This window comes from Taudactylus pleione, unplaced genomic scaffold, assembly GCF_031769625.1.
Source record: "Taudactylus pleione unplaced genomic scaffold, aTauple2 ptg000281l, whole genome shotgun sequence".
NCBI lineage: Eukaryota > Metazoa > Chordata > Amphibia > Anura > Myobatrachidae > Taudactylus > Taudactylus pleione.
Window position 1 is genome coordinate 486,371 of NW_028284683.1, and position 8,407 is coordinate 494,777.

Below are 8,407 nucleotides of genomic sequence, written 5' to 3' on the forward strand. Positions count from 1 at the left end.
GAGTGAAAGAGGGACCTGGGCGTACATTGCAGAATGGCGCTTTTGTTGCGGTCAGGCCTATTGCGACGGTTACAAATGATGCCACGTTAGGAGCCTGTAAAATGTGCGAGAACTGAACCTTTCTGTGAATCCTCTTCATAATTAACCTTTTGTAACCGGTCAGTAAAAAACATGGGGAGAGCCCTTTTGTGGTGGGGTGTGTTCCCTTGTCAGTATGTATGATTGTAGTAATGAATGCTGATGGCCGGCAATAGAATAGCGCCCCCAGCAGGTCAGAGTCCCACAAAAACACTTTACTGCTAAGTAACTCTTCCTTCCTTTTTGGAATTCACCTTCTGACTAGTCCAGGAAAGCTGTACACAGCATGGTGCACACTGGGCCTAATTCAGACCCGCTTGCGAGCGCTGAGCGCTCGCAAGTGGGTCGATGTTGGCCAAGTGCGCATGCGCACAATGGAGGCGGCACCGTCGTGCGCATGCGGGAGACTCGAATAACGACGGCCAAGCCGTCATGGGTCTCGCACCAAAGGGGGCGTGCTGTCGATGGTGAGTGACCATGTCGTGCTGTCGATGGTGAGTTGCTGCCAAGACGGAAGCGTTCCCATGGGAACGCCTACCGTCTGGGGCCGGCCCCACTGACATCACAAGTGATGTCAGTGGGAGTGCTTTTGGCTCTGATAGAGCCAAAAGCACTCCAGGGCTTGCGGCCACGAGACCCTACCGCAAGGGTCTCGTCGCAAGTCAGATGGTCGCGATGGTCTTGACCATCGCGACCATCATTTTGGCCGCTCGCTATAGCTGTGGGTGGTCACCCACAGCTATGCGCCCGGCCGCTCTTAAATTCAGAGGGACGGCCCTGATTCAGAGCAAGCGCTCTGTCAGAGCGTCCGGCTCTGAATCAGGGCCACTGTCATCAGGTGTCCAGCATTGCACCCCAATAATAACCGTACCATGGAACTGACCGGGAGAAACTCTGAAGCTGTCTGCTACGTACGACTGGCTACCTCCATACTAAACAGAGTCAGCTGTTGGGGTGTCATGTGACTGCGTTTGCAAACAGGAGGGCGGAATTAACATACAAGACAAAGGAGTCTGTCTGGTTTAGATTATAGTCTGTTAGTGCACAAGGCACGGTACAATGTATTTCCAGGAGCAAGGCGGCCATCTTTGTATGTGACATTTTATATATAAAGTGAAATATTGTCGCATTTCCCAATAAAATGTTTTATGTATGATGTGAATGTCCTCACATTACTGGGGCTGTTCCTGCACCGTCATTATGCTATAAAACGATGCTCGATTTGTGGATTGTTTTCTTAAGGTGCGTACATACACACACGTAAAGATTTTCTCTCCAACCAGCCAACTAATTGATTGGTTGGAATGAAAATCGGGTAAGGTATGAAAGCAAATGACAATCAGCAATTTGCTCCCAAACGCTGGAAAATAGACAAAAACTGTTGTTTGAACAAATTGTTTAGATCAAACATTTAACAGACTTGTCTGACGCCATTTTCATCTGTTTTCTGGCATTTAGGAGCAAATTGCTGATCATCGGTTACTCCCATACGTTACCAGATTTTCATTCCAACCAATCAACTAGCTGGATGGTTGGACAGAAAATCTTTACGTGTACCCAGCCTTACTTTCTATAAGACTTAGAACAAACAACGGCATTAAGATGACTTTTTTTTTAAAACCCTCATTTACCCATGTAGCAGCAGTCTAGAGTTTTTGTTATACATTTAATGACCCGACAGCTCACCCACGTACCGCGTGTCTGGATTGTACAACGTCTTTTATTGCCGGTGCTATTTGCACCTACAGATGCAGTGGCGTAACTATAAATTTTGCTCCCCCACGCCAAAAAATTGTTCTGGCCCACGTGGCATTTTGGTAAAACTAATATAGGACTGTTTCTAGGCAATTTGGCTCCCAATGCGAACAGTATATACTCCCCCACTCCCCACAGACAGTTTACATTATTTGTAATTTTTCCTCCTTATAGTAATGCCCATTACACATTATGCCACACACTGTAGGGCCCATTACACATTATGCCACACACTGTAGGGCCCATTACACATTATGCCACACACTGTAGGGCCCATTACACATTATGCCACACACTGTAGGGCCCATTACACATTATGCCACACACTGTAGGGCCCATTACACATTATGCCACACACTGTAGGGCCCATTACACATTATGCCACACACCATAATGCCCTTTATGCCACACTGTAATGCCCATTACACATTATTCCACACACTGTAATGCCCTTTATGCCACACACTGTAATGCCCATTACACATTATGCCCCTGACACCATTTTATGCCCCATAGTAAAGATTCTAATTACTTTTAAATTACCTGTTCATTGTCAGGTGTTTCATGCTCGTTGCCAGGGGTCACATGCTCGTTGTCAGGGGTTTCACAGCAGAAGATGCAGCTTTCTGCATCATCTTCCGGCAGCGCCAGCGTTCCCGGTACTTCTGGGTAACGCTATGCACGCTGTGCTTCCCTGACAGGCGCTAGAGGTCAAGTAGGACCACTAGCTTCTGTCTCCTCCTAGATGGCTGCCATTTTTGAAGGGAAATTTTCAGCAGATTCCATGCTGACTGCATGGAATCTGCATAAACGCTGCCCCCAAGCCACTGCAGGGGCTATTGTTACGCCCCTGTACAGATGACAATTACAGACCCCACACAACAAAAGCGCACTACAACTAACAGGTGTTTTATACAATTCCTATGAAGATGGAAAATAAATATTTTCATTATTTGGTTTATTTCTTCTCAGCCCATTCAGTCGGTACCATCGCTGTATGTGTCTCACCTGTATGGTTTCGTGGTGCACTTTGCATTTGGTGCAAACTAGGGGTGTGCGCCGGACCATTTTTGCCGGATTTGGTTCTAATTCGTTGACCGGATTTGGATTTGCCAAACTGCGGTGTTTGGCTTTGGATTTGGATTTTTTTACAAAAAAAGCTAAAATCACATAAACTGGGCTTTTTTTTCTTCCTAGAGTGTTATCAACCTCAATAACATTAATTTACAGTCAATTTAGACCACCTCACAGTTTATAATATTGTTTTCACCATTATTGCATTAAGGTTGCAGTGAGCTGACTGGTTACCAAGCGACAGAGCAGCGGCACAACGACACAGACACCACAGTATAAAGCACATCTATGACACATTGCCACACAGCAGTGCCAGAAATTAAAGGTAATGTAAGATGGAATGGTCCTTGGGCCCTCCCACCTACCCAGTGGGGTACGGCCAGCAGAGTCACAGTACTTGTTTACACAGTGGGCTACGGCCCAAGGAGTCACAGTGCACAATCTTATTCACATTACACCACACCTAGTGCCCCTGATTCACATTACACCATAAAGTAGTGTCTCTTATTTATGTTACGACACAGTAGTGCCTCTTTTACACAATGCCCACAGTAGTGCCCCTTTTACACAATGCCCACAGTAGTGACCCTTTTACACAATGCCCACAGTAGTGACCCTTATACACAATGCCCACAGTAGTAATGCCCCTTATACAATGCCCACAGCAATAGTGTCCCTTACACAATGCCCTCAGTAGTAGTGCCCCCTATGCAGTGCCCTTAGTATTGCCCCTAGTAGTATGCCCCCAGTAGTTGTGCCTCCCAGTAGTTGTGCCCCCATTAGTAGTGTCCCCAGTAGTATGCCCTCATTACAAGTGCCCCTAGTAGTATGCCATTACAAGTGCCCCCAGTAGTTGTGTCCCCATTAGTTATGCCCCCACTAGTGCCCCTTGTAGTATGCCCCCACTAGTAGTGTCCCCAGTAGTATGCCCCCATTACAAGTGCCCCCATTAGAAGAGCCCCCAATAGTTGTGTTCCCATTAGTTATGCCCCTTGTAGTATGCCCCCATTAGAAGTGCCCCTTGCAGTATGCCCCCAGTAGCGCCGCCTTACACAGGAAAAAAAAAAGAAAACTTACCTGAATCCCCGCTCCTGCTGTGACCGCAGCCGTCCGCTCCTCTCTGCACTATGGGAGAGACGTCGTGACACAGCTGCCGCTGGCGGCTGTGTGTTTGTGTCTGTGTAGGGCAGACCGCTATCACAGCGTTCTGCCCTACACTAGTGGGGCCCTGATGTCGGATTCTCTCGCGAGAATCCGACATCAGGAGGCCGCCGTTCGGCCTTGAAGGTGGATCCGAGTCAGGCAGGGAACACCCGAACAGCGTTCGGTTGGACTCGGATCCCCTATGTTCGGAGCGGTTCGAATTCCACAGAATCCGAACCGCTCATCTCTAGTGCAAACCTTCTATAATGTGTCAGGCAGAGCAGCCTATGTACATACAGCCAAAGTGCCCGGTTACTAGATGGGATATTACCCTATTTATATAATGGCTGCACACATCCTCACATTTTGCTCTGGGCACTGATGGGAAGCGCAGCAGTGACACAGTGGTTAGCATTGTTGTTACAGCGCTGGCGTCAGTTTGTATGACCAGTGCTTGCGTGAGGTTTTTCCCACCCTCCACTAACATGCTGGTAGATTAATTCTGTCACATTCATTTATTATGCACTGATTTTTATGTTTTTATAATACAGCAGAGACATTATAAGGGCTGTAGTTGCACAACATTGAGGGGTAAATTTACTAAAGTGAGAGTTTTTAGAAGTGAGTTTTAGAAGAGATGTTGCCCATAGCAACCAATCAGATTCTAGCTATTATCTTCTATAAGGTGCTAGTTAAATGTTAAGTAGAATCTGATTGGTTGCTATGGGCAACATCTCTTCTAAAACTCGCTTCTAAAAACTCTCACTTTAGTAAATTTACCCCTAAGAGTGAATTCTCACAATAGTGATTATTAATATAATTTATACAGCCCCGCCAATTGTGCAGCGCTGTACAGAGGGAATACGAGTCATTCCCTCCGGTCCCTGCCCCATTGGAGCCGCAGTCTCTAGATTCAGTCGGCAGCCAATTAACCTGCTGCAGATTAATAATTTTTTTTTCATCCGCTGTAGATGAATCTACCCCATAGTTAGAGGTTTGGACGATTCAGCTCATATGTGTTTATTAGGGAGGGACGATTACTCTTTGTGCAATGTTAGGTGACGAATGGCCAGCATTCATGAGCTGTCATCTCATTACCTGTGTAGGGGAAACCTACAGCCCGGATTTACAGCCGCACACAATTAGATTTCTATTTGCAGACTGTTCATTACGTCCATTTAGCAAAACGTTAATGGGAAAGGGAGTAAGAGACTGAGAAGCCCAAATTACGGCACATCACATGCATTTTGTTAGGCTGAGGATAGTAATAATGTACAAGTAGCAGAAGGTGTAGTCTTGCATGTGGTGAGGCAGGTGCAACTTCACTGTAAGCATAGAAATCTCAGAGGCCCCAGCTCACGAATGGCTCAACGCTTGCATCATTCACATGACAGTACAGACTGCGATACTCTGTGCAGGGAGCTGCCGAACACGGACTACTTCTGCCCAATGGAGTACTCCATTACTTGCTGTGTCCATTGTCCAAGATGAGCGTAACATACACTCCCCAGGTCATCCACATAAGCACTGATTGCTGCCTATGGTTTAGGCTCAAACTAAAACGCCATCAGCCAGGACCTTCTGGCCTGAGAGTGTCAGAGTAGCTGGGAAGCGGCTGTACAGTACCGTACACCGGGTACGGTATGCATTTCCTGTCCGGGGCCCCTTCCTCTCTCCTCGGCGGCTGGCAGCAGACTGACTACAACTGACCGGCGACCGCAGCATCGATAGACTCTGGAGTCGACTGCGCATGCCTAGGTCGCCTGGAAAATGGCACGGCTGCCGTTTTTTCCGTCGATTTCCTCACTGCACATGCGCAAAACGTCGGGAAAGTGGCCGTGGTTTTGTGCAGGGCTGAGACAACCGACGCGGGACCTCGGAAAGATAAGTATTGGAAAATATGGGTGCAGGGTGAGCTGTGCGGCCCCCCCCCCTGGACCTAGGGGCCCGTGTGCACCGCACACATTATAGATGCGCCTCTGACCGTACAACTGAAATGCAAACACAGTAGGAGGCCTCCTACATGCATCTACGATTGAAGTACTGAGTTCGAAGATGCAGCATGGGATGAATAGTTGCAATGATCGCAGCCCTCGGCCAGTCTGCATAAGATGAAGCTCGCTTGCATTTGGAGCTTACCTGCCGGACCCAGGAAGTCTGCTTCGTTAGCTGGGCATGCCCCCGTTTTGTAGAACGGTTCCAGTCTCCTCGCCCCAAATGCGGCAGCTTGTCAATCATGCTGCGCCTAAGAGGGGAATGCAGGCGATCACGGAGGACACGTTCTGCGCATGCTCAGACCCCAAACACTGGATTTGTGCGTATACTATCAGGTATGTGTACAAATCCGAACCAGCCCGAGCCCTCACAGTGGGACAGTCACTTTGTGATTGCATTGTGAATAGTTCGTACAGAGGAATTAATCGCTGTACGTGTGCAGTGCGGCTTTCGCACATGTGCAATTCCAAACAATCACTCGATCTGCGTAAATATCGGCTTAGCAAGAATCTCTGAATCAGGCCCACAATCTATTATCAAAAGGTAGCTTTAAATAAATTTCCCAGTGATCATTGGATTACGCTGCGCAGGTGCCTGTAAATGTAAAGCCATTAGGCAGTGATTGTGGCCTTGCAGTACTGGAGCCTAAGCGGAAATACACCCAGGGCCCTATCTTGTGTTGCATTCAGTTGCACTGGTGGGAAAATTAGATTGTAAGCTCCACTGTAGCACAGATTGCTGTGAATGAGTATACTCTGCACATCGCTACGTCATATGTTGGTGCTATAAATGTAAATAGAGGATAATGGGTGCAGCACTTTTATGACTGTTGGTAACAGCTACAGACTAATTTATTTCTTTGCATAAATGACATTGAAGTTAGTTTGTGCAGATCCTGATTAGCTAATGTCCAGCCAGCTTTCCCCATCATGGGAAGCAAAAGTGCATCCCCGACCCGTCACAATGCTGATTAGGGCCTGATTCAGCAAGAATCGCAGCTGCGATTATGTACGCAATCGACCAATTGCTGTGTTGTGTGTGCGCATCGCAGTGTGCGGACCAGCCACTGCGATTGGGACTGCGTAGACCCATCGCAGAATGATTGATAGGAAGTACCACAGGCGTGCCAGTGCGTTTGAACACTGTTGGATGGGCGTGCATAAATGAGCCACTGCGATGCCGTACGCGGCTTGTGTACTCACTGCGTGCGTTGAAGTTAGCAATTCCTGAGAAAGGTCAGGGCTTGTGCAAGTGTGCGTGAGGATGCGATTGTACCCGATGTTACCGAAGGTTTCGCAGTCTTGCTAAGTATTACGGATGTGTGTAAGGTAAGGGGGCGTCCTTATGTTAGTCTGCCCATGGCATTGCGATCGCAGTGGATTAGCATACTATCGCAGTGAGACTGTGTGCGCAATCACAGTTGTGATCCTTACCGAATCAGGCACCTAATCTATCGCGACAGCGCAAGAACAGGATCATTACCACACAAACCAGAGTTTCTCTGTAACATCGCATTCGCTGCGCTATTGTGGGATTATGGATTCACTGCTGGAATTGTGTCTATTTTACTGATAGATCCTTATATCACATAGGTGTTACTGTACCACCTCCCTTCCCAAAATGTACATGTGGCACTCCAGCTGTTAGTGGTGGTGGCGGCACACCTTGCCAACTAGATGTAACCTGTGACTACTGCACCGAACTTCAAGTGCCAGCAAACCCTGCCAGCTATAGCTATCCTATGGTACCTGAGCTGGTGAACTACAAGTGCCAGCAAACCCTGCCAGCTATAGGTATCCTATGGTTCCTGAGCTGGTAAACTACAAGTGCCAGCACACCCTGCCAGCTATAGGTATCCTATGGTTCCTGAGCTGGTGAACTACAAGTGCCAGCACACCCTGCCAGCTATAGGTATCCTATGGTTCCTGAGCTGGTGAACTATAAGTGCCAGCACACCCTGCCTGCCAGATGTCACCTGTGGCTAGTCAGCTTGTGCACTAAAATTGCCAGCACACCATGTCAGCTAGATGTAACCTGTGATTCCTGACCTGGTGAACTACAAATGCCAGCACACCCTGCCAACTAGAGGTTTCCTTTGACTTCAGGACAAGTGCCAACACACCCTGCCAGCTAGAAGTATTCTGTAACCTGTGGCTCCGGAGCTGGTGCACTACAAGTGCCAGCACACTCTGTAAGTGGAGGTATTTCGGAGTGACAGAAGCTGTCAGGCAGAGAGAGAGAGCAGCAGCTGTACGGAAAATGGCGGCTGCTATACTGAAAGCTGCTGCACTGTACGGAACGCTCCTCCTCCCACTATTGGCGCAGCGCGGTCAGGTGGCTTGGTGACGTTGGGTGGAGTCAC